The following is a 27,310-nucleotide window of genomic DNA, read 5'->3' on the forward strand; positions in this document are numbered from 1 at the left end:
AGTCATTGTAAACGTTTGCTAAGCAGGTTACATTGTTATGTAGTAAGTCTAAGTTTTCACATTGGAAATCTGAAAACAAGGCTATCTATTGCACTTTGCACTCTGAAGTTTTACATTTCAAAGAAATATAATGCAGCTCTTGCTGAATGTCACAGTCCCGCTTGGATTATTCATTATTATTTAAGTTTATTAATATATTTATTAAGTCCTAAATTATAATTTGACACTTCCGAATGGACAGTTGATCTTTTCAGTGATCCATTTTAAGCTTGTTTTAATGAGGTTGTTATAAGAAGCTTACAAAGATCAAATAAATCCTAGAATAATAAATTCATCTTGTATTAGTACACTATTAAATAAAAATAAACAGCAGAAGTACCTCAGTGCAAAACTGATCTCATCCATTAGATACTAGACTGCAAAAAAAAAAACAAAAACATTGTTACATAATGTAAAAATGTGTTTCAAGTAAATTAACTACTTTGATTCAAGTCATACTATTTAGTGACTAAATAAATCACACTACATTAAGTTCCATCAACAAAAGTCATTTTTAAGATTTAGATCAGATAGAAAAAACAAATCATAATGGCAGTGCAGGTCAGAATTAGTATATGGTCTAATTTTTACATAAATATATCTGTTACATTAAATTATAAAGAAATGTTTACATTTTAACATTTTATTTTCACTCAAATTATTTGAAACATTACAGTAGACAATTTACTTGCATTTAATATGCTTTCTGTATGTATAAAATCAATTGTGTAATTAATTTAATTGTTCTTACCTTTACTAGGAAGGACATTCCCAGGAAAGGTCTGGAGCACTTGAAGCTTTCATGGCAAACTCCTGAGCTTGAATCGAAGGAGCTCATCAGTGACCGGTCTCAAACTGCTGCACACTCACAAAGCTTGAATTTACAAAAGGCTGTAATTCAGAAACCGCATGAATTCAAGGGACAAGTTGGCCATAATGAAAGGAAAAGACAAGAGTATGTTGGGTATGGCTGGTTGACTGAATGATAACTATAATCATTGCACTGTTGCAGTAATTCAGAAGCAAGCAATTCTTCCTGTACTACAGCAAATAATATAAGGAGGCAAATCCTTTAGCCCCTAAGAGAACAGACAAAACTATGCTAATATCAGCGCAGGTATGAAGAGACAGTTCAGAGGATTTTTATTAAAAACATGTTCCATGTTTCTGTAGTGTGGAAAGCATATACTACCAGCTAAATCGTTCTTGGGATTTGTAAGAAGTGGCTCAATGAAAATTCCCAGGTAGTTAATTCCCAGGCACGGATAATAACGGTCCTAATGAGCTTCTAAGCCCGGCGGATCCCGGCTTTCAGACGTTTGACGCTCTGGCTTTGATCCTGGACCTCTGTTTCATGGCGGTCTCTTCTACCTAACGCTAATTCCCTAAATGTGCTCAGCTACAGGATTCACGGCTGGACTACACCACACTGTGGAGCAGAGGAAGAAACACGGTTATAGAGTATGAACCTCAGAGCACATCACACATGAAGGATAGATGACTTGAGCTTTGTGTTCTTTGTGTCCTTCATTCGGGAAAATAATTGGATACTGGCAGGCTGGATAGTGGTGTCAAGACAGTCAAAAATAATTTTGTCATCAATTAACTATTCTATGTAAACAGTGTACTGTAAGTGTGCTTCTTCAATTATCCAGACTTCAAAGAGTTAATATTAATAGGTTAATAGATTTAGCTAAAACAGCTTATTAAAAAAAAAAAAAAAAAAAAAAAGTAGTGGTCTATAATGTTGTTCTGCTGATTTAGGCCTAACCTAATGATTTAATATTAGCCCCTGGGGTCATAACGTTCTTTGGCCATGGAAGTAGACTGTACAGTATATAGGTCTACAGCATGATCTGTTGTGAGGGTAGCTTGCTTCAGTCAGAATCCCTTAACACCACAGGACAGCTATATTTATGTCAAAATATAGCTTCTTTAATTCAATTCTCAAACTGCACTCAAGATTTAAAAGACAAAACAAGCATTCAAATAAGCTAAAACAACTATGCTCTTAAAAATAAAGGTGCTTCACGAAGCCATAGAAGAGCCTTTTTGTCTAAATGGTTCCATAAAGAAACGTTAACATCTGAAGAATCTTTCTGTTTCACAAAAGGTTCTCTGTGGTGAAAAAAAAAGGTTCTTCAGATTATAAAAAGCTAAGAAAAGGATGGTTATTTAAAGAACCATTGACTGAATGCTTCTTTGTGGAACCAAAAATGGTTCTTCTATGCCATCGCTGTGAAGAACCTTTTAAGCACCTTTATTTTTAAGAGTGTAGAAAGCAAGAAAAATAAAAATAAAACTTTAAAACATCATGGGTATTAGGTTTATTATTGTCAGGGGCGACATTACTGGGCGTGCAGAGTATGCCAGGCATATGGGCCCAAGATGTTAGAGGGCCATTAAATCCCAATTTTGGATTTATTTTTTCATTTTTTAATTCAATTTTTTTAAAGCGCATCTTCCTGTGCTTTATCGGACAAATACACCTTGCCAATTTAAACCTTCAAGCGATTTTAAAGAATTCAACAACTCTCAGGCAACACACAAGCCCTGAATGGAGTTTCCTTCCACGTCTTCTTGAGTTTGAATGGCTTAATACATAAGTATGTCAAAATACCTGTGTTGGCATGTATCCTTGAAAACAGTTGGTTGTGCCTTAAGTGAACCTAAGCAGCTGAGAAAGAAATCAGATGTTTATCAATATTTTAGACCCATGAATTGTGTTTAAAGTGACCGCACCTAATTTACAGGGTCCTTACTCTAAATAAATAAATAAATAAATAAATAAATAAATAAATAAATAAAACAAAACTTAAATTTTATTTTTTTTTGAAAAATGAAGTAAAGTTAAAATGAGAAGATAAATTAATTCTCTTATCTTAATTGATTAGCTTTGATTTTGATTTGTTTAGAATTTATACATTGAAAAATATGCAATGTTCTTCAGTTGCTGTACTTGAACACATACAAACCTAAAAACCCAAAGAATCTTTAATTTGTATCTTTGTTCTATTTATTATTATGTGCTATTGCTTGTAATTTGTTCAGTTTTTCTTATTTACTGACTGTTTGCTTGTCTTTGATAGCTTTGTCAGGCTAGTAGTTTTTGCTCTGGTATTGAAATTAGAAATGAGAATTTGAAAACTCTTCATGACATTATTATTATTGTTAATTATTATTTTCATATGATTGTAAAGCACTTTACGTATACAGTAGCACATAGTAAAGTGTTTTATAAAAGCCTCGTATAATCATTCATTTCAAGTAAAACTTAAACCATAAGAATAAAATGTGCTGAAATTTCATAAATATATATATATATATATATATATATATATATATATATATATATGAAAAAAAAGAAAATTAATATATATATATATATATATATATATATATATATATATATATATATATATATATATATATATATATATATATATATAATGTAAAAATTAAATCACATGTTAGCAAAAAGCATAGAAGTGATACAAAAATAATACTCAAGGTTTTTTATAAAGAATGTGCTTTTTTTTTTTTTTTCTTGTTTTGACAAGTCCAAAATATTGCAATCGCAAGGGCTTTCAAGTTTTGTTGTAGTTAATGAGGGGCCTTGGAGTCAAAAACATTGAGAATCACTCTTCTAGAGCACAGATAAAGGAAAAAAATGATGCCTTTATAAAAATGGAAATAAATACTAGACTATTTTTTATGATTTATGATTTCTCCTATTCTTTTTCTATGAGGAAAAAAATCCAGACAAGCAATTTGCCTACATGGTGTCTTATTTTTCAAGGAATGACAGCCTGAGAAGAGAGCCACCCTTTGCAGAGCCGTTCCTCTTCCTGCTCATAGCAGTTACCTCTATTGCCACATAAGTCCAGTCAACTAGCTGCTGTGAGCAGCCATTTTGGATCCTCTGGGAGCCCGTCTTCCCCCTGTACTTCCTCTTCCCCACAGCTTCCCTGGTAAATGTCTCTGCCATACTCTCTCTGGCCCTCCGCGCTCTCTCTCTTCCCCTCCTACCTCCCCCTGTTCCTTTCCTGCTAACGAACTCTCTCTGCCGGGGCTTACCTCAGGCGTCTGGGCCTAATTATTCCCTCTCGTCCCACACCTGTGAGATGCCTGTCCATTTCCTCCCCTGGCGGTGAGCGGAAAACGTCTACGGGGCCATTATTTGTCAATCAAAACTCAACCCGATCACAAAATGCTGCCGGTCTTCAGTGAGCCCTCGTACTGCCATTGAAAACTGACAGCCAAAGTACATTTTTATTGATTTCTCTCATTTATTTTTATCCCCTGATTGTTATTGTGTTTGTCCTGTGCAGTTCCCACAGGAAAAACAGACCAGAAGCAGCACTAGTGCTGGGAAGTTAAAAAGTTTGCTGGCTGACATCTTAGATGATAGTTTTGAAACAGTTCTGAACCGGGGCTTTATTTTAGGAGATTTGTCATAGTCTACATCTCTGTTCCAAATCCTAGTGCATTGCTGTCTAATACCAACACGCTACACAAATGTCTGTCATCACTGAGTTCCAGTTCCAGTCACAACACTACAAGACTTGGATTTCTGACGGATCTAGATATTTAACCTGCTAAATATCTCTGTGACACACTGATGCTTCTCTCAGATCACATCTTTGATAATTCTAATTACGTAGAACTTCGGAAATGTATGGAGCCCCGGACATGACGTGGGGGAAAAAAAAATATATATATTGTAGCAATGAATGAACAATTCCTACAATTTACTAATACGTCAGTACAATTTACTAATTTGTGACCTTGTTTTAAGTACTTCATGCACACAATTTACTAATTGTTTCCCTTATTTTGGTAAAATCTTGAGTATGTTTTTCTAATTCCTGCCTGCAATTTCATAAACCAATCATCGTTTTTGCAAAGTAAAAAAAAAAAAAAAAAAAAAAAAAAACCAAGATCTGTATTGCTGTTATAATGAATATAGTATGACAAAACTGTAACAGGTACGTATGTACTGTAGCCTATTCTCAAATAATTAAACGAACAGAACAGATTTTCATAAAATGAGGTAACAAATTAGTAGGCTAAAAAAAGCTACTCACAATGTACTTAAAGCAAGGTAACAAATTGGTAAATCACAATATGCTGAGGTAAGGAAATACTAAGCTGTGCTCTCGATTTACTTAAAGGCACAATATGTAAGATTATTTTTATTAAAATACCCAGAAAACATTAGAACAGTGTTACATATTTTGCTGACTTGTGTACTTACATTATCCCAAATGTTTTGAAGACCGTTTAAATCCAGAGAAATACCAATTTTAAATAGTGGCTCGTCTCTCGTCATTGTGTCGCCTACCAATGATGACATACACCCTTGATTTTTTTGTTTTGTAGAAAACATGGAAGCACTAAAGATGTTATCCATTTTATTAGACAAGTGGCGACAGCATAGCCTGACTACGTCAGACTTTTTACTTCTGCTCAATTTTAGTTGGCTTCTGTACTCAGTCTGAGATAGCAAACCAGCTCCCAGATTTTTTCTGGCTCCGCACCAGCCGTCCAATCAACGAACAGAGGGCGGGCTGAGAGCCGTGACGTAGACAGTAATGAGTCTGATTTAGGATTGTAGTTTAGGTTTTTGAAATCGAAAACGACAGCAGACATGGAGACACGGGATGCTATTTGCTCTGTTGTGGAGAATATTCCCGGCATTTGCCAACTGAAGCCCGAACAAGAAGAGTGTTTGTTTCACATTTTGAATGAAGGTGATGTTGTGACCCTACTCCTGACAGGTTTTGGGAAAAATTTAATTTATCAACTGTTACCGATCGTCAGCGAGAAACTGGGGAGGCCAAAGTCTGACAAGGCGATAATTGTGATTGTGTCCCCCTTGGTTGCTCTCATGGAGAATCAGGCTAAGGAGGCAGCAAAACTCGGTCTGTGTGCGGCACAGCTTGGCATGCACAATGATCGAGAAATTATGGAGGGGAATTTTAGCCTTTAGCCCGAATCCTGGGTTCTCAATCCAAAATGGCGAGCTATGTTGACATCAACCCTATACCAAGACAACCTCGTCGCCATTGCCGTTGACGAGACATTGTTAAGGCACAAATAGTGAGTTTGCATACACGGGTTTGGTTAGTAACTTCAACAAGTTAATCTATTTCAGTTCGAGGCGGCTGAGCCGGCGCATAACACACATCATAACCAAACGTTATGTGATTGGCTTACGGGTACGCCAGTGATTTTAAACTTCAGACAATCTGTCTACAAAGCAAAGCGAAGTAGCAGAGTTTGGTATTACCAGGCTAGCGACAGCACAAAGTGCCGTTATAACAGAACTTTCAAATGTATCTACAATGATAAAACAGTGCTGCTTTACCCCACATAAGCACGATCAGAAGGAGGTGAAGTGGTCGACTGTGGCTCGCTGTGATTTTGCCATCATTTTTGGATGATTATTGTCCAAAAATATAGACTTAACCCAATCCCAATCCCTACCCCTACCCCTAAACCTAATCCTACCTATAATTTATTCCTAAAATCAGTGGGAAATGATAACTGATTAATGATGTTTTATTAACAAGGTTCGGGAGGAGCATGATCAGATAATCAACCAATTTGGCACAGGTGCAACTCGTATTGCTAACTATCTTAACTAGCACAGTACGTATATATGCAGCCTACCTACCGTTGTCCTGCGGCAGTTTCCGGCATCCCTCCTCCACCCCAACTCCTCACTTCTAATCTATTTTTATCCCACATCAGGGATGGGGGAGTTCTTTGGGTTTGGTCTATATTCTCCCCCTGGACAGCACGCCAAAATATGCTTACTATTTGCTATCAGATTAGATGTAAGGGTGAACTCGTGAAAAAAGGGTGTCGAAGCACCTAACCTTGACTGTAAGGTGATATATAAAACAGAGATTTCCTGAAAAATTATATCTCAATTCTGATCGGTCGATTGGAATGTTGTTCCAGGATCAATAAGGATGTTGATCCAGGAACATGTTGTACTTGGTGAAATCACACTCACCGTCGACTGTGGCATAATAAAAGCTCTGCTGCTTTTGAGCCATGTCATGCTCGTCTCTCATTAGCAATTGCTTCAGTGGCCTCATTTCACTTCGAAGGCTTTCAGCCTCACCCTGCTTCATACTATGACGTTAATAAATCTTTAATACATTAGCTCATCCATAAACATGATTTCTGCCCGAGTCCCTTCAGATTGCATCGGCTGAGGGGATGAAGACGACAAACTCCCATGATTCCACACTAAGTCACGGCGTCATCAAACTACGCCTTTGTTTTTTTGTTTGTTTTGAATACGTGCCCTCTAGCGGTGAAAACTTACATATGGTGCCTGTAATTGTTTTATGTTAATCAAGAGCACAACTTAGTAAACCTTACCTTAGGATTATTAAATCAACATATAAATAAAGTAAATCATGAATAAATAAATATATGTTTATATATATATATATATATATATATATATATATATATATATATATATATATATATATAAACGTAAATCGTACACGAAAATCAACTTATAATCAATTTATGTTGAGTCCTGCATGTTGTTAACAACACAAAAGGAACATCTTACCTGGAACCTCATAAGTGACTGATTTAGAACACTATAGATGAGCTATCAAAACAATACTATAAAAAAAAGGGGGAAAAAAAACATGACAAATTTGGAATAAAAATAGCACTCCTTATGTGAAGCACACAAGAGAATCAATTCACAGTCAATTTTATTAGAGTCAGGCATTGGCATGTTGCTAAAAGGACAAAAGCAAAGTTCTGCAGCTTAAAAGAAACCATGTGACTTATTTTCAGCAATCTTTGTTATAAACGTTGAATATGACATTTTGCACAGAATTAGCTCATGTTAAAATGTTTTAAAACTCACTAGATTTAGGGCTCACAGTAAATGTGCATTAGATGTTTTTTTATTTTTTTATTTTATTAAATAATATCTATTTTATTATATCAAATTTACCTTGCACCAGAATTAATTTAAATAGACACTTTTTCCCCCAAAAGTTTATTTTTAAATGTAGATCTTTATAAAAAGTCATTTTCACCAAGCAGAAAATTATAGATGGAATGCAAACATTTGTCCATTTGCTTCAAACAGCTGCTGTTGTCAATGAGTTAATTGGTTTGTTATGCAGCCAAAGTGAAAAGCTGTCAATGTATGTGTATGTGCATGTGTTTGTGTGTTGCTGTGTAAATAACCTGTTTAAAAATCTTCAAGGCAAACATATGATCATTTTATTAAAGTAGATGCTTCAGATCTCAGTGCTCTGTCTCTGTGCTTGTTGCAGCCACGAATCATGCAATTTCTATAAATTAGGACATTCTTCATCTGGGATAAATTGTATTTCAAGCACACATGGGGAAATGAAATATGTTTATGAAGAGCAGGTTTCATAATAACAATCATCAAATGAACTGATTTAATCAGATATATGAGCACTCATGAGATATTTACAAATTACAAAGCAATGCAGAGTAAAAAAAAAGCTTCCTGTAAGATTTCCACAATGCCTTTTTGTATATCAGCTAAAGTATCCTGATACAAAGCAGTATGAAGATGCAAATGTTTTTTTTTTTTTTTTGAAAATAATTGAAAATAAGAAATTCAAAACTGCTCTTTTTCAGATGACAGTTCACAGGACCACATCTGTAGAAAAGACAGGGAAAAATACAGTCTGTTTATAAAGCATGTGGTAACTATAAAACAGCTGGTTTAAAATTTTCCCTTTTTTGAGGATTATTGGGGTTTAGTAAATAATGACAGCCTTTTCATTTATTGATCAACTATTCCTTTAAATAAATGATTGAGGAGTTCTCTTTTTTAAGGTCTTAAAAAATAAAGTCATTTTTTGCATTATTCATTTATTGTATGGACACTTGCAAGAGCAAAGTAGACACTCAAATAAGCAAAGTCCTTTAATGACCTTGATTGATTAGCAGAAGTTCTAAATTACCATATGTTCTGTTCAATTTCCTTCACAGTATTTTTTTTTTTTTTATTATTATTTATTTATTTATTTATTTATTTATTTTTATGTAACCACATTGCAACATTTCAAACTCAATTAGCTGCTTTGGGAGCATGTGCAATTTAATGACAACATTTGAGTTAGCATCTAGAGTATTCTCCCACCCCCTAACTCAATCCAGGTTATACAAATTTGCAGCGTATATATGCAACCCCCTACAAAACGGATCTGCAAATTGGAAATGACAGATTTAGTAAAAGCAATGACCAACTGCTGGCTCACTGTCACGGGTTTTCCCCCAGTGGATTAATTTGTCATGAACATTAGGGATATCATCTTTCAAGAGTGAGTATGAGAGCCATCGGATTGTCAAAGAAAGGGCACTGGGGATTTGCAGAGAAAAAGAGAGGGAGCGAGAAGAAGAGAGTGAGAAGGTAGCGCGAGATGGATGTATATATGCTACCGTGTGACATTAAACCTCAGCTGTTGTCTCTGAAGGCAGGCTAATAAAATAGATTAGAGAAAACACAGCCGTAAAAGTGTGACATAGGCACGTGCTTTTATTACGATGGATTCCTTTCTGACTAGAACAGGATCCATGTGAATAACTGTTTTCAGCAGTCTAGAAGTCAGTGGTGCAGACATCCAGTCCTGCCTCTAGGCAAAGTCTGAGTTGTCGGGTTGGTCATGACAGAATTCACTGTTGATGGGTCCAACATGCCACCAGCTGGAACCCACAACCACTCTCAAGGTATTTCTCATCTACAAGGTAAAACGTGTCATAATTAAGTTTCAAGTATGGAGGAGTTCATATGACGTGAAATAAGATCCAATACCAATCCAGTTACAGTAGATATCAGTTGAGGTGTAGTCAGGGAACAGCAGAATGAACAGCCTTACAGGAGGGGAATAAAGATAGCGAGAGATGTAGTGTATGTTACCTTGTGATTTTCACAGTGGTAAGCGTGTTTAGCAACTTTAAAGTATAACTAATTCTAGAACATGAACTTACATTAAGAAAGGTAAGATGAAGGTTGAAAATCAGACTTATCTAACCAGGAAAAGTGGCAGGACAATGCATTTTCTATTAATATTTCCTAGTCCTTTTCAACTTCTTTCAGAAAATAGTTTATTGGTATAACTTAATGGAAACATGATGATTCTGTCATCATCTATTCAACTTCATATCATCCCAAACATGACTTCATTCAGTAACATAAAAAAAGAAAAAAAAGAAAAACACTTCTTGTAACTCAGAAACACATAAAATAACAATAATTTTTAATATTTTAACACCATTTTAGACAAAAAAAAAAAAAAAAGAAAAGAAAAAAAAACGTAAAACTTTGTATGCGTTTTGGCAGTTCATTTATATGACAATATGTTTAACCTGTTAACTGTCACCCCGTCCCGTATACGGGACGCCTACGTTTACTTCACTAAATCCTTATCTAATCATGACAAACTATATATCGTTGGAAAGGTCTAAGACTCCTAAATAGATATTTTACCCAATGTTTTTTGTTAAAAATTATGTAGGAAAAGTAATAGATCAATTTATGACAAGAGTGCACCCTCAAAAATCTACATCATAACAGGAGTTCTGACCTTGTCAAAAAAAAAGTCTTCTTTGTTGCCTTTTTCTCTATCACACTTTAGAAATAATCAGAAATTATATATCAAATGAAAACTTAAAATCTCAAAATTCATCATTTAAAACCCATTTTAAAATCAGACATTGCATTACCACGAAAATGGTACATCAATATCATGTTATAAAATGTTTTTGTTCATGAATTATAAAAATTTTAGTTTGGAAAGTGCACTTTCAAGTCTATGTTCAAAATTGTGAGTGACAGTTAAGGGGTTAAGGTAAATAAAATGGGAAGGGAATTATTATTATTTTTTTGTTTTTTTTGTTTTTGTTTTTGTTTTTGTTTTTTTAAAATAATACTGGTATTTTTTTCTATGTGTAAAATTTGTGAAAAAAGTGACAAGGCATATGCATATTACAGAATCACATATTGGCCTTGCACATATAATATATATATATATATATATATATATATATATATATATATATATATATATATATATATATATATATATATATATATATATATATATATATATATATTACACTGACGATTCATATAGCAGCAAACATAATTTATGAGTGATGTTGTCTACTTGAATGCTCATTTTCACTAGTCAACCAGAGAATTTGTTCTGTTGGTAATTGTTGCCTTGAATCACAATATGCAGAGCTGCATCAGCAGCCTTTGCTGTTTATGGCAACTTCAGCTCTACTGAATAACTGAGATGTTCACACAGGTGAGATGATGTGTGTGAAAATAATAATAATAATAATAATAATAATAATAATAATAATAATAATAATAATAATAATAATAATAATAAAATAAATTCACATATTTCCATTGACATATGCATAAATAGTGCAAGAAACAGTTTCTGACTGCCTGCATAATTGTAGGCTCATTTACAAACATTTTGGTGTGTATGTAAAGACAGACCATGAAAGTTCTTCAGTTTAACACAATTCCAGACATAATATAACAAATAACAAATATAACAAATAATAATTTAAAATGTACTATTAAAAGAAAAAAAAAAAGTAATAAACTTTTGAACATTTACATTACAATGAAAATAATTGTAGGGTAGCACTGGGCCAATCAGGGGCTCCAAGTATACCAGAAAAAAATAAATAAATAAATAAAATAAATAAATAAAAGTACAACCACAGAGAGTACCACCCTCATGTAGAGATGCTCACCAGCATTTAAAGGGGTCATATGATGCAATTTCATATGCAAGTTTTCCTTTCTCTTTGGAGTGATATTCTTTATAAAGAGATATTCTTTATAAAAGTTAAGACTCGTCCACACCTTCCTAAAATGTCTCTTTTAAACATGTCTACTTCACGATGTGGGAAGATTTGCATAACACCACCCAAATGTTCACGCAAAGAAAGAAGGTGTGACTTTGATTCTCACTGTAGTGTTGTTGTCGCCGTCATGTTCTGGAGACGCTGTGTGTTCATTGTGAAAGCGAAACTACTTTGTTTGGTCTTCCAAAAGAGGACACAACTAGAAATCAGTGGTTAAGTTGTATTTACAACACTGTTCCAGAACAGTTCAAACCAAATATACAAATGTGTGCAGCACATTTTATGGAGGACTGTTTCCTGATCCTGGCAGAGTAGACTACAATGCCGGCTGTGCATAAAGGCTGTTTCTATAAAGTGAGGCAGTTCCAACATTGCAAGAACAGTCTGGCGGTTCTGACTCACAGCCTGTAATTACATTTTCATATTTAAGGAATTTGCCACTTACGATTCATACGCGAGTTTTGAGCAGTGTAGAGTAGCGCTTGTTGTTTGTCGTTTCTCTGATCCAAAATGCAGCAACACGTAAAAACACAGCATAAATCATTATAATCCATAATTATGTCCCCACTGGATGCAACAAATGCCTCGTTTGTAATGGGTTTTATTGGTTTTGTCTCGTCGCGCCGGGACATGGCATCACAGTATGGTAAGGGGCGTAACTTTCCATCACACGTGTTGAGGTACTGTACTCAGCCAATCACAACGCACTAGATAGCTTACCAATCAGAGAACACCTCGCTTTTCAGAATGATGAGCTTTGTAAAAATCAACGCATTTCAGAAGGCGGGGCATAGAGGAGCAAAAATAATGTACAGTATATGGAAAATAATGTGTTTTTTGAACCTTAAACCAAATAAACACATGGCATTACACCAAATACACAACATAATGTTCTTTTTAGCAATGTCATATGACCCCTTTTATATCTGCAAGGTGGTGTTGTTTTTGGAGCATTGTTATTGTTAAAAAAAGGTTAACAAACTATTAAACTTTGAAAAATCTGAAAATAAAAACACGTAACAAAGCAAAATTAAAAACTAAGTAATAAAAAAAAGAAGAGAGAGAGAGAGAGAGAGAGAGAGAGAGAAACAGATGAATTACAAACTTAAACTTAAATAAGAACTGAAAATCAAAAAAATAATAAATAAAAGCTAGTTCAACAGTTCTAATATAATGAATGCTAAAATAACACTGCTGTTAAAGTTCTATTTATTAAATAAATAAGGTGAAAACTTGCTTCGCTATGGATATAAAGCTTGTTGATGGTTCAGGTTCAGGAAGCAAAACTTGGTGTATCTCTTTAATAATTTCCCAGAAGAACATAAGGCATAAGTTTGCTCTTTCTCTGCATTGCTCTCGTTTGTGAAAATCACTCCAACTCCTGGCCTGGAACTACTCTAAGCTTTTTTAGACGGCACATAATATTTTATTTAAGGTGCTGTAGGACTTGTCAAACATCCCTGTTGGACCAAGCTAAACAAATCAGAAAATTGTCAAAATCGTTGATTCAATCAATCAAACACAAAAGCATGGTCGACAGACAGGGAATAAAACAAAGTTTTAACAGATGTTTTAACAGTGTCATTTTTTGAAGTGTGAAATGAACATTTTTTTTTTTCCTGTCTGCTACCTTTGACATCCCATCTCAGGATAGTTACTAGTGAACATGGTTTTGTGGTGCCATCACCCAGTCAGTGTTGTCATGATGCCATTTTGCATCTCAAGAGTAATGAGTCACATGATATTTATGGCTCAGACTGGTTTTAAAAAATGTTGGTAGCAAGGCAGGTTGTGTACTTCCAGGAGATCGTGAGCCAACCAAGCAACTTGGGAATGCTAACCATTAGCTTTAACCAATTTATACCTTCTTGAAAATGCAATTCATATTCAAAAATACAATAACTAGGAGAAATTAAGACTTTTGGTGGTGAACAGTGGGAAACACACTAAATTTAAAAAGTGTGTCTTGGAGTATATGCAGAAAGGGCATGTAATTTATACACTATGTGTATGTTTATGAGTGGCAATTATCTTGTGGTCCTTGAACCAACGCGTTCACAAACACCTGATAAGGCCAAACAGGTCCTCTGAGGTTCACTTGAGACCCTCCAACACGAATATTAACAAGTTTAGGCCAAAGCATATTCATGATAACATGGCAATAAATAAATAAACAAACACGCCACTGTTCCTGGAATACATAAAGACTCATATTCCAGTGAAAAGAAAGCAGGATTACATGTGAGCATGGCAGTAAATTGAGAACATCTAGTGTCTCTAAAGAGCTCAGGAGAAAACACCATTACTCCTAGCTCATATGAATTTCCATCAAACTCCTGTTTGGCTTGATCAGTATGCACACTGAAGCACAATCCAATATGATAGTGTAAAAACCAGCACTGAGCTCAGTAATTTGATTTATTTTTTTTTGCATGTAATGGATAGAGCGCATGGGGCACAACACAACTAGTGCTGAATTAACTCTCACAGGCCACAGCTAGCAAACTCTCACTACACAATGCTAATTATGCTAATGCTAATCCCCTCATCGCCCTCTTTGCCTCATTGAGAGGACTGATAACGCAGTCTCATTTCTACCATAACTTACATGCAAATTTGGGAATGCCCTGTTGGATGCAGCAAAAAAGAGTAATTGACTTCTAAACTGGTCTTCACTGCTTAATGCTCAAAAGTAATCTAGCATTTCAGTCTCTTTTTGGAGTCATACATTAAAGTATTCATGATGACTCCATGTAAGAAAGGATTCAATCATCGCTGACTATTATTACTAAACGTTATTTTTCAGTTACATGTATGCTGCTAATAAGAGTTGGTGTAGGATTGCACAAATAATTACAAAACAACAACAACAGCAAAAACAAAATTAATGGCAAAGTAACACATTGAATTAAACATTAAATTGTGAATTATAAACACTGGAGTGGTATTTTCTTGTAAAACATACTAATAGTTTATTTACAGTACAACTTTGAACACACTCACACAAACATATATGTTTGTGGAGTTTAATTTGGATCCATTTTAGTGACTTGAGTTACGTGACCTCAACCTATGACTTATGACTTTCTGTGTGCTTCACTTAAACCTAATTGTACTGCATAACTCTAATTATAAAAATACCTGCTATATGCTAGAAATATAACTGTTCGGTTTGAAGGAAAACGCTTTCCCACAGAAAATTACCTGAGGATCACAAATTAAATCAGTCCATGAGCCTCAACCTCACATCAACTAAAACAATGTTTAGACTTTGTGTTGGAGCCAATGTTTAGGCTCCATTCTACTTTGAAGGAATCACCTAGAAACATCCCATTAACCAACCAAAACACCCTAACATCTCGCTAAGCAACACTGCCTAGGCCTGATATCCCGATCCCATTTGATTCTCTTTCTCCTTTCACTCACTGACAAAGTTACACAAAGGCAAAACCCACAAAATAATTATAAAATCTACCATTGCACTTCAGAGTGGCCTTGCTTGACTTTTGTAACTTTGGTAATGGCCACTTGCACAGTATGTGAACTTTTGTACAAGCTGCTTAAAAAGGAAGTGGAACAAGAGCAATTTGAAAATGGGGCACATTTTGGCCTTTGAAAAGTAATGATTACTTAAAGGGGTCATCGGATGCTAAATTCACTTTACAAGTTGTTTGAACATAAATGTATGTTAGAAGTGTGTTTACACATCCATCCTATAAGGTGGATCCAGAACACCTGAGAAGAGATGATGCCAACCCCTCAGAGGACCTCAGATGATGCTAACCCAGAGACAACATACAGAACTACCACATTTTGCTATAAGTTTGATCGCATAATTGCTGTTAATAGTGTTAATCGTCTGTTTGTTTACGTCTTTTATTGATTTTTCTGAACATTTCTGCCGTATACACATAAACTGACAGTCACCACTGATAAGCTACTCCTAAATATTGTAGAAACTTAATTTTCTGTAAAGTTGCTTTGCAATGATCTGTATCGTAAAAAACGCTATACAAATAAACTTGAATTGAATTGAAAAATTGAATAATGATAAAATTCCACCATTTTTTTCTTCTTTTTTTTCTTCTTTTTAATCCCTGTTTTAAAAAACTCTTTGGCCTTGTCCCAAATGGAACACTTCATGTGCACTTGCGGCCTTACTTACTTACAATGGGCGCCGCACGGGCATGTCCGTTAAGTCCATGAGACCGTAGGGTGTCCCATTTGTCATTTTAGCATTCAGAAGGGTGCTCACGAGTGCCCCTTTTGAGCCTATGCGCCTTTGATCTGCACTTCTGCTGAGCCCGCACTGGGGCGAGCTTCACAGGAGAACTTCTACCTGACAGTCAAAGTGGCATTACATCACGAAAGTGCGGACTCAGAGGAAGATCGGAGGGTTTAGGGTGCCATTTGGCATTTGGGCGTTTCAATTGCCATTTTACATATCGCATTGCCATTTTGCATATTACATTTCAAATTGAATTTAGCTACACATATTCTTCCATAGTTTTGCAGCTTAAGTTCACAGTCTGCTCGTCACCCCTTGAAAGAGAGGGGTGGGGTGAGCAGATCTCATAAGCATTTAAAGTGACATGGACTAAAAAACAGCTTGCTGAAAACAGAGCTGATTTTGACAGGGTAAAAAGGGTGTGAAATTTTAACCAAAGTATGTTATAGACTTTTCATTAAGACCTTAAGAATCATATCAGCTTGTGGAAAATGGGCATCCAATGACTCTTAAAAAAAATAAAATAAATAAAAAATAAAAAAAATAATGGGGCAAATACAGATATTTGAAAAACTTATAATGACTGCTATACCTCTGGCCAATATATATATATATAATATATATATAGGTGCTGGTCATATAATTAGAATATCATCAAAAAGTTGATTTATTTCACTAATTCCATTCAAAAAGTAATACTTGTATATTATATTCATTCATTACACATAGACTGATATATTTCAAATATTTATTTCTTTTAATTTTGATGATTATAACTGACAACTAGTATATCAGAAAATTAGAATATTACTTAAGACCAATACAAAGAAAGGATTTTTAGAAATCTTGGCCAACTAAAAAGTATGAACATGAAAAGTATAAGCATGTACAGCACACAATACTTAGTTGGGGCTCCTTTTGCCTGAATTACTGTAGCAATGCGGCGTGACATGGAGTCGATCAGTCTGTGGCACTGCTCAGGTGTTATGAGAGCCCAGGTTGCTCTGATAGTGGCCTTCAGCTCTTCTGCATTCTTGGGTCTGGCATATCGCATCTTCCTCTTCACAATACCCCATAGATTTTCTGTGGGGCTAAGGTCAGGCGAGTTTGCTGGCCAATTAAGAACAGGGATACCATGGTCCTTAAACCAGGTACTGGAAGCTTTGGCACTGTGTGCAGGTGCCAAGTCCTGTTGGAAAATGAAATCTGCATCTCCATAAAGTTGGTCAGCAGCAGGAAGCATGAAGTGCTCTAAACTTCCTGGTATACGGCTTCGTTGACCTTGGGCCTCAGAAAACACAGTGGACCAACACCAGCAGATGACATGGCACAGCAAACCATCACTGACTGTGGAAACTTTACACTGGACCTCAAGCAACATGGATTGTGTGCCTCTCCTCTCTTCCTCCAGATTCTGGGACCCTGATTTCCAAAAGCAAATGCAGAATTTACTTTCATCAGAGAACATAACTTTGGACCACTCAGCGGCAGTCCAGTCCTTTTTCAAGCGAGACGCTTCTGACGCTGTCTGTTGTTCAAGAGTGGCTTGACACAAGGAATGCGACAGCTGAAACCCATGTCTTGCATACGTCTGTGCCTAGTGGTTCTTGAAGCACTGACTCCAGCTGCAGTCCACTCTTTGTGAATCTCCCCCACATTTTTAAATGGGTTTTGTTTCACAATCCTCTCCAGGGTGACGTTATCCCTATTGCTTGTACACTTTTTTCTACCACATCTTTTCCTTCCCTTCGCCTCTCTATTAATGTGCTTGGACACAGAGCTCTGTGAACAGCCAGCCTCTTTTGCAATGACCTTTTGTGTCTTGCTTTCCTTGTGCAAGGTGTCCTTGTGTCAACTGTCAAGTCAGCAGTCTTCCCCATGATTGTATAGCCTACAGAACTAGACTGAGAGACCATTTAAAGGCCTTTGCAGGTGTTTTGAGTTAATTAGCTTATTAGAGTGTGGCACCAGGTGTCTTCAATATTGAACCTTTTCACAGTATTCTAATTTTCTGAGATAATGAATTTGGGATTTTCCTTAGTTGTCAGTTATAATCATCAAAATTAAAAGAAATAAACATTTGAAATATATCAGTCTGTGTGTAATGAATGAATATAATATACAAGTTTCACTTTTTGAATGGAATTAGTGAAATAAATCAACTTTTTGATAATATTTTAATTATATGACCAACACCAGTGTAGTGAGTTTCTTTTGGTGTGTTCACATTATTATTTGTATATTTGCCAAATATATGTTGCCTATTGGAAAACAACTCAGACGAAAAGCAGTTTAGTTGCTTTTAAAGGTCATGCATCAATGACTAAAAATGTTAGTCGTTAATGTGTTGAACACCCACACACCGATCTATTTGTTTGCTCTCATTTACTCTCTTCACATGGATAACAAAGAAAAATTAATTAAACACACACACACACACACACATTTTTTTTTTAAATACTTTTAACACTTTCATTCTTCTCAGTCTTGTTTTTTTTTTCTAGTTTTTTATTTTATTTTATTTTTATGTAAGTGTAATTATACTATAGAGTATGTTTAAAAAAAATACCCTACAGGTTGCATATACGTTCATTAGTAAAATTATAAAATTATGTTTTTTTTTTTTCTTAGTAACAAGTATTAGTCTCCCTGTATAATTACTAATTGGCACTATCTTTCTACATAATACATATTTTTCTTAGCAGAAGCTTTAAAGTAATCTTATTTTTTTTTATTTAATTTTTTTCCACAAGTTAGCATGATTCTTTAGTTTCTTCATGAAGTTTCTGTAACATGCTCATGGTAAAATTCCTAAAATGTTGTATAAAACAACCCTTTTTACCTTGTCAAAAATAGCTCTGTTTAAAGTGACCCATTATAGTGCATTTCTCTTTAAATGATAATAAGTAACTGCTCAACCTACCCCTCTCTTCCCCGGGGCATGTCAACACAAGACATGTCAATTGCTGCCTTGGACTCTGTATATGACTTAGAGGTGGTCTAATTTAAAAAGCTAGCTATCTACATAGAAACCGGCTGCACATTGAAACAGCTCACTAGATGACACGGTTTAAGACCTAGACTGTCAATAACAAACTGGTTGTGTGTTTTCTTTTCAGCTTTCCTGAGCTGGCAGACATGCCAGAAACCAAACTAAATGCAAATTAAGCTAAAATAATAATAAAGAAATAAATAAATAATGAAAATGTCATGTGATGTCCCCATGAAAAGCATTTTGCATTTATTTTATAAGAAATACATGAAATACATGAAAACAGTAATTATTAAAATGTTACTATCTATAGCATACTATATATAGTAGGTGCATCTCAATAAATTGGAATGTTGTGGAAAAGTTCATTTATTTCCAAAACCGTCACAATTAAAATAACCATAGACTTAAACTACTTCAGTCTTTGTGCATTGAATTTATTTGATAAACAAGTTTAACAATTTGAGTTGAATTACTGAAATAAATAAACTTTTCGACGAAATTCTAATTTATTGAGATGCACCTGTATATTTTTATTTGTATTTATTTAATACAAGTTTAACAATTTGAGTTGAATATATATATATATATATATATATATATATATATATAGCCTGTCACATGGTTCTTCTAATACGCTGATTTGCTGCTCAACAGCAGTGCTGTGCAAGTTACTCTGAAAATGTAATCAAATGACTGATTACTGATTACTCCTTTTAAAAGTAATCACGTTACTGTTCTGATTACTTTATTTCAAAAGTAATTAGTAATTACTAGTTACGTTACTTTTTTCTCCGTGAAATTTATGAAATCCCAGCATACACGCTCCCGATAAATATTTGTTATTAAAGCATCAACATTTACAGAACACTCATTTTTTAACTAAAGGAAGCGGCTGCTGCTGCATGGTTTGGCAGAATGCCAGCAAAGAGCTCTGCATTTATAATCTCTAAAAGACATATCAGTTAATCGCAATCTCACAAATCTCTGTTATAACACAATAAATATATGCATGATAAAACTTTCATAATGTCTACAATTAGTTTGTTGTAATTTGCGTCGGAGCTCTAGATTATAAAACACTGCATTATGTCAGCAATGTAACGCGGCAGTAACGTATTGAGACGTCGGCTTGTAACTATACTCTAATTACTATTTTGAAAATTATAACACGTTAAATTTATCCGTTTCTAAAAAAAAGTAATCAAATTACAGTAACGCGTTACTAAGTAATTAAGCCTTACTGCCCAACACCGCTCAACAATCATTTGTATATAAATATAAATTGATTATATAAATATAAAATGACATTATTATAATAATAATTGATTCATTATTATTATCAATGTTGAAAACAGTTGTTCTGCATATTATTTTTGCAAAAAAAAATAAATAAATAAAAAATCAGGATAACTTTAAATACTTTAATATAAATATATTTATTTATTTTGACATAGAAATATTTTGTAACATTATAAATGCATTTACTGTCACTAAGTAAATGCACCCTTGTTGACCAAAGGAAAAAGGTGTCATTATTTTTAAATGAACTCATTCAGGATCGTACCAAGTTTGGCTTTGGCTTTGGCAAACCAAAAGAAAAAGAAAAAAAAAAAAAGAAAAAGAAAAAAAGCAGCAGCAGGAAGACCTGTATATTATCAATCAAATGACAAACTTTCTGTAATTTCAGCTTGTCAGTGTCACCAGATCACTGGTCTCCTCTCCTTCAACTCTTGTTCTTTCACGAAGATGTTTTCTTCCTTGTATATTTCGCATTTTCCTCCTCCTCAAGTCCCTATTCTTCTAGTTACTGAACCACACTTGAATCTTAATGACACTTGCTTTTATTAATTTGGAGCTTTTCTTTTGACAGCATTATGAATAGGCGGCTCAAATTAAAAACAGAGATTCTTCCACATCTCTGAGGTCATCTGATGTAATATCATTCATTACAATCATCAATACGCACACACACTCTCAGGGTTGTCCCTCACGACTTTGTATTTCTATTCTTCGCCATGGCATAGATCAATACTGCAATTTACAAGGTTGTCAAAACATTCAAATATAAATGGCCAAGGAGCCAAAAAAGGAGGAGTGCTGGAGGCCAATGGAGAGCCAGGCATCTCTGTAATATCCCATCCACCCTCTTCAATTTTTAGCCCCTGCTACTTTTAACAAGTCATTTCCCTTCTCCCAACATTAGTTTTCATTAGGCCTCACAGCCATGACAGAAAATCAAACAGCAGCCACGGCCATCGCTTCCCCTGGGAGAGATCACTTTCTGACGGGTCGCTCTCAAGTATTTGTGGATGAAGGTGAGAATAATACAATAATCAAAGCATTGGGAGTGCATCCTTTCCAGCTGGTCTAAGGGTGGCGAATGGCCCGTCGATGCACACCACCTGCTTCCAATGAGCTGCGCTCTGCCTCAGACCATAAATTCTCACGTTCCCTAATTTGTGTTTTTAAAAGCCCATTATGGCTTTACTGGTTGCTGTGTGATGTGACTTCACCCTGATATATATATATATATATATATATATATATAGATAGATAGATAGATAGATAGCTAGATAGCTAGATATTTACAATTCTATTATTCATGTTCACTCTCTATCTCTCTCCATTTTTATCGCTTTGCACATCTTATCAGCTGTATAACATTTGCTTTTTTATCTGCCTTTTCAGTAATGCATTTTCATCTGATTCTTAATGGACTAATATCCAAGGATAATTATCTGGATCTAATTTCAACTACATTATTCAGCTAGCGTTTAACAGATATTAAGAGCTTATGAAAATTAAATTAAACTGATATTTTTTATGATGATCAAAAGAAGGTTGTTGATGAAGAAGACAATAAGAGCGGAGCAGCTTTAGTGTGACTGAAAGGGTCACTGCACACCCAGTGTCACAGAAAAAAACATTCAGGGTCAAATTTGAACAAATTGGTGTTTTGTTTATTTATTAATTGGCTTTGGTTTCTATGATGGCATGTTTGCGAACATCTTCACACTTATTTTTCGTCCTGTAGTAAAGATACAGTCGATTAAACACATGTTGACCTTTTGTGACAACTTGCCCCAAAAGCAGGATATGATGTCACAATGGGAACAAACAATTTATCAGTCTCGTTTATAACAAAACAATTATTCAGCAAAAATGCAAAAGCTCACATAAACCATTATTTCGGCCAGCATAAATTGTAATGAATTAATTGGATGAAATTACAACATTTAAAACCTGTGAATCTTTCAATATAAAAACAAACACAATCTGACATCTATGAAAACTGCATCGAAAACATTGTTTAACTATTTGGTTAAAATCTACCTTCATTATACATTCGTTATATGATCTATGCCAGATGTTCTCATTTTTACCAAACAAATACAGCCAAAGAATAATGATATTTGACAAATCTGGAATACTGATTTAAGAGAGGTTTGAAAGCCATTTGCTTACAGTATGTGCCAACTAGCCCCGGTCTCTCTTATATTGGTAATTCAATGTTTGATCCTTCATCATTTTAAGATACAGAAAAATGTGTTCACTCACTAAGCAATGCAGTTTACAATTTTAAGATAATAAATGATTTTTACCCTAAAATCAGATGTTAAAAAAAAATGTATTATTTTACTATTTGCTATAGTTGAAAGTTAGACTGATTGATTTTTAGCCACTTTATATGTTCTCAGTACGAGGCCATCAGCATTCTGAGAGCTGCTCCTGTTCTATCAGATTGCTTATGGCAACAGTCATAAACAAGAGTAGTATGTGAGCATGATTTCACTGAAAAACCTCTTTGAGCATGAGGTTAATATCTACCTCGACTGTATTTACAGCAATTCTCTCCACTTTTACTGTAATTGACACTTACAGAGAACAAACACCACTCAAACACCACTATATATATATACAGTCATGGCCTAAGATATCGGCACCATTGGTAAATATGATCAAAGAAGGTTGTGAAAATTAATCTGCATTGTTAATCCTTTTGCTCTTTTATTTTAAAAAAAATCACAAAAATCTAACCTTTCCTTGGATAATAAGAATTTAAAATGGGGGGAAATATCATTATAAAATGAATGTTTTTTTTTCTCAAATACACGTTGGACACAATTATTGGCACTCCTAGAAATTCTTATGAGTAAAATATCTCAGAAGTATATTCCCATTCATATTCACAATTTTGAGCACTCCAGGGTGATTATGAACATGAAATTATCCATCTAAGGCTTCTTGTTTCACAGAAATATAAATATGAGGGAAAACAAAGCCCAAATTCCCTTTCTCATCCATCATAATGAGAAAAATCAAAGAATATTTTTCTGATGTGCAGCAAAAGATAATTGAGCTTTACAAATTAGTGAAGTGGGTTTAAGAAAAGAGCTAGAGCAGTGAAAATTCCCATTTCCACCATCAGGGCAATAATAAAGAATTTCCAATCAACAGAAAATGTTATAAATCTGTGTGGAAGGACGGGTCTCTATATCGTCCTAATGCACGGTAAAAAAGGAGAGTTTGAATAGGTAAAGACTCTACAAGGACCACAGCTGGAGAATTGCAGAAAAAAGTTGAGTCTTGGGGTCAGAAAACTTAAAAAAAAAAAAAAGCCAAACAGCACCTACATCACCAGATATTGTTTGGAAGGGGTTTCAGGAAAAATTCTCCTAGCTCATCCAAAAACAAACTCCAGCATATTCAGTTATCAGACACGACTGGAACTTTAAATGGGACTGGCTTCTATGGTCAGATGAAAATAAAAAATGAGCTTTTTAGCAGCAAACACTCAAGATGGTTTGGTTAACACATGGATAAAAAGTACCCCATGTGTACAATGAAATATACTGCTGTATTTTTGATGTTGTGGGCCTATATTTCTGCTGGCGGTCCTGGACATCTTGTTTAGATACATGGCATCTTTGATTCTATCAAATACCGGCAGATAAAAAAAATCAACAATTGACTGACTCTGTTAGAAATCTTATAATGGACCATGTTTGGATCTTCCAACTGTACAATAATCCAAACACAAACCTCCAAAACAACACAAAAATGGGTCACTGGGCACAAAACCAAGATTCTGCTATGGCCATTCCAGTCCCCTGACCTGAACCCTATAGAAAATGAGTGTGGTGAACTGAAGAGGAGAATCACCATCATGGAGCTGGGAATCTGAAGGCTCTGGAGAGATTCTGGATGAAGGAATGGTCTCTGATCTCTTGTAAGGTGCTCTCTAACCTCATCAGGCATTATAGGAGAAGAATTAGAGCTGTTAAACTGGCAAATGGAGGTTACAAAAAGTATTGAATAAAAGGGTGCCGTTAATTGTGTCCAATGTGTATTATAGAAAAACATTTATTTCATAATGATATTTCCCCTCATTTTAAATTCTTATTATCCAATGAAAGGTTAGTGTGAATTTTTTAAATAAAAGGTCAAAAGGATTAATAATGCAAATTCAACTTTGTGAAGCTGTTTTCATATACGTACATAGCAAATAACCATGGTAACACTTAAGTATAGAGACTAATTTTCACTAGCATGCCTATTATTAACACATTGGCTGTTTATTAGTACTAATAAATCACATATTCAGCATCCCTAATCCTACCTAATAACTAAACTTAACAACTACCTAATTAACTATTAATAGGCAGAAAATTAGCAGCAAATTAGTTTATTGTAGAAAAAGTTATGGTTAATGGTTTGTTAATAGCGAGAATTGGACCTTAAAATAAAGTGTGACCAACCTCATAAAGCACTAAAAGTAGAGATGCCATTTTAGTTTAAATTTTTTGCAAAGATTCTTCTTGAAGCTTTCAAATTCGTCAACAAATACATAATTCTCTGACCTCCACTTCAAAATACACAACATTCTTGAGGAAAAAAAAAACTGAGTTCAGTCAACGAATCAACATTAATGTTTTTTTCTTTTGTTTTTCTTTTTTTTTCCATCTACTATTATCTAACATATTCTTACACTTCTAAATAAAAGGGATAATATGATTTTATTTTTTCCCTGGTATTTTTAAGAAATATAATAATATTTTGGATAATATAACAATAGCATATAACCTTGTTAAAATACATTTTATAATTAATTATTATTATTATTATTATTATTATTATTATTATTATTATTATTATTATTATTATTATTATTAATGTTATTAGTATTAGTAGTAGTAGTAGTAGTAGTAGAAGAAGAAGTATTAACTATACAGAAAAATAATTGGTGTGGATACAATTTTTACTCAGAAATCACTAGAAATTTCACAAATAATTACAAAGAAGCTGCAAGTAACACATTGCAGTGAACATAAAACAAACACAGTATTTTATTTAAAACATACACCAATAATCTTATTTATTTATTAATTTTATTGTTTTATTTACTACTTGGAAAAAATAATTTGTACAGTAATGGTCCAGGACATTCTTTCAAATATGTATTTGTTCTAAATGTTGCTTTTATCAGACCAACTGCCAGGTGACTCTGTAGGACATATTTAATCAAGAATCAATGTGAAATTATTACTCAGCACACACTGATGAAGTCAAATATCTACTAAAACAGCAAGCAGATGAGTTTGCAGAGTATCTGTTTAGGTCTGGCATGAATCCTGTGCTCTCTTATGTAAAAAGAGGTCACACAGCTGGGGTAGAGTTGAAGACCAGCCAAATCGATAGTCCAACCAAACCACACTGGTCCTCACAGGCTCTGACATGGGGGCAAGCAGGCTAAAATAAGAAAAGAGAGATAAAACAAGGACTTTGCAGTTATCTTGTCTACAGGGATGCGCTGCCCATGTATTATCAATGGGATGAGTTCTCAGATAAGCATAAATAAGTAAAGTATACCCTCATTACTGGAACGGAGAGAAGGTTAGAAAGTAGCAAATGAAGGAAATCGGTGGGATTCTGAACGCCTTCCACTAGGGGTGTAATCGTGAAGGGAGGAAGCCAAAGATGAAGGAGATCCAACTGGCCTCTCAGCAGGAGTTCACAGGCTCAGAGGTTACGTAAAGTCTGCCTCTGTAATGAACCTTCTCCTGTCCATATGCTCAGAGAAACAGAGACAATGAAGGACGACTCAAAGAGTGAAAATACTCTGAGAAAGCTGCTGTGTGTAATTTTGTTGTTGTTAAACCATCTCCCCCTATCCTAAAGTGGACAGAGACCACTATAAGCAAACCATTAGGAGGTTAAATGACCAGAAAAGTGTAAACACTAGACTGTGGCTTTTCAACATCTCTCTGTTTGAGTGATCCAGCAAAGCAATGGGAGACTGTTTTCTGAACCAAAGAGGTCTAATACCCGTGTAAGAATTACAGAGCCTCAGACACTTTGATCTTCTGAGATGGACAGGTAGAAGGGAATCCTCATTGTCAATTATCTTGACAAATGGCTCCTTCTGGCCCAGTCCGAGGCGGAGTCACTATCTTACAGAGCCCTCCTCCTCAGCCACTTAGAATGCTTGGGGCTCAGGGTCAATTTTTCCAAGAGTGCACTGTCCCCCAGCCAATGAGTATCATTCCTGGGAACACTGTTTGACTCAACCCAAATGAGAGCCATGGTTGCTACAGAGCGTGCTCTGGTCATACAGCAGCTTGCAGCTTCCTTCAAGACCGGTGCCTTTAGGCCCCTCAAGGCATGCTACAGAGCGTGCTTTGGTGGTGTAGCGGATTCCTGCTTATCAGGGTAGACCAGGCCTGTGTAACAGCCCTGACCACTTGAAAGAATGCTCAGTGGACGGAACAGGGCGTCTCCCTGGGAGTGGTCTGCAGGAGAAAGGTAGTTTCAACAGATGCTTCCAACACAGGTTGGGTAGCTCTGTGCAAAAGAAAACCGGCTTTCGGCACTGGTCGAAAAATGAAGGGGGGTCTTCACATCAACTGCCTCGAAATGCTGCTGACACGTCAGGCCTGTCAAACCTTCCTACCGGACCTGAAGGGACAGCACGTTCTAGTCCGCTCGGACAGCATGACTGTGGTGTCCTACATAAATCGCCAGGGAGGGCTTTCCTCAAGGCAACTCTTTATGCTTTATGCTATATCTAATGCGACCACGCCCATGCGCTGAGCACGCTATTGATATTATAATAGACAACATGAAGC

This window comes from Cyprinus carpio, chromosome B6, assembly GCF_018340385.1.
Source record: "Cyprinus carpio isolate SPL01 chromosome B6, ASM1834038v1, whole genome shotgun sequence".
Lineage (NCBI taxonomy): Eukaryota > Metazoa > Chordata > Actinopteri > Cypriniformes > Cyprinidae > Cyprinus > Cyprinus carpio.